Below are 740 nucleotides of genomic sequence, written 5' to 3' on the forward strand. Positions count from 1 at the left end.
CGGGCACTATTCAGATGGTGCAGAATTCTGTTTCTTTTGGAGGAGCGGCAACTGAATACCCCAACATGCACATAAGGAATTTTGTCGAGATCTGCAGCACTTTTAAGTATAATGGCGTGACTGATGAGGCTATCAAGTTGAGGCTTTTCCCATTCTCACTGAGGGACAAGGCTAAAGACTGGTTACATTCTGAACCAGCTGGGTCCATCACTACGTGGCAAGATCTTGTGCAAAAGTTTCTGGTGAAGTTTTATCCGATGGCAAAGACTGCTGCTATGAGGAGTGCTCTTACTCAGTTTGCGCAGCAACCTACAGAATCTATGTGCGAGGCTTGGGAACGCTACAAGGAAATGTTGAGAAAATGTCCACATCATGGAATGCCGGATTGGATGGTGATCACTGGTTTCTATAATGGTTTGGGGGCCCAATCTCGGCCCATGCTCGATGCAGCAGCTGGAGGCGCCTTATGGGCTAAAAGCTATACTGAGGCGTATAATCTTATAGAGACGATGGCTGCAAATGAGCATCAAAACCCAACTCAGAGGATGACGTCAGGCAAGGTAGCAGGTATTCTGGAAGTTGATGCAGCCACCGCTATTGCAGCCCAGCTCCAAGCGCTATCAATGAAGGTTGATTCTCTGGCTACATATGGAGTTAATCAAATAGCTATCGTTTGTGAGCTTTGTGCAGGTTCTCATGCTACGGATTAGTGTTCTCTTGTCAACAAATCTGTTCAGTAC

The 740-nt window shown here is 46.5% G+C and overlaps 1 non-coding gene across 1 annotated transcript; it reads right to left on the reverse strand.

The window, feature by feature from the left end:
• Positions 1–272: 272 nt before the first annotated feature.
• Positions 273–379, reverse strand: LOC141709538 (small nucleolar RNA R71). Its single transcript, XR_012570108.1, has one exon. It is a non-coding gene; the product is annotated as a small nucleolar RNA R71 (small nucleolar RNA).
• Between the last annotated feature and the right edge of the window lie 361 nt (positions 380–740).

This window comes from Apium graveolens, chromosome 2 (assembly GCF_009905375.1).
Source record: "Apium graveolens cultivar Ventura chromosome 2, ASM990537v1, whole genome shotgun sequence".
Classification (NCBI taxonomy): Eukaryota; Viridiplantae; Streptophyta; class Magnoliopsida; order Apiales; family Apiaceae; genus Apium; species Apium graveolens.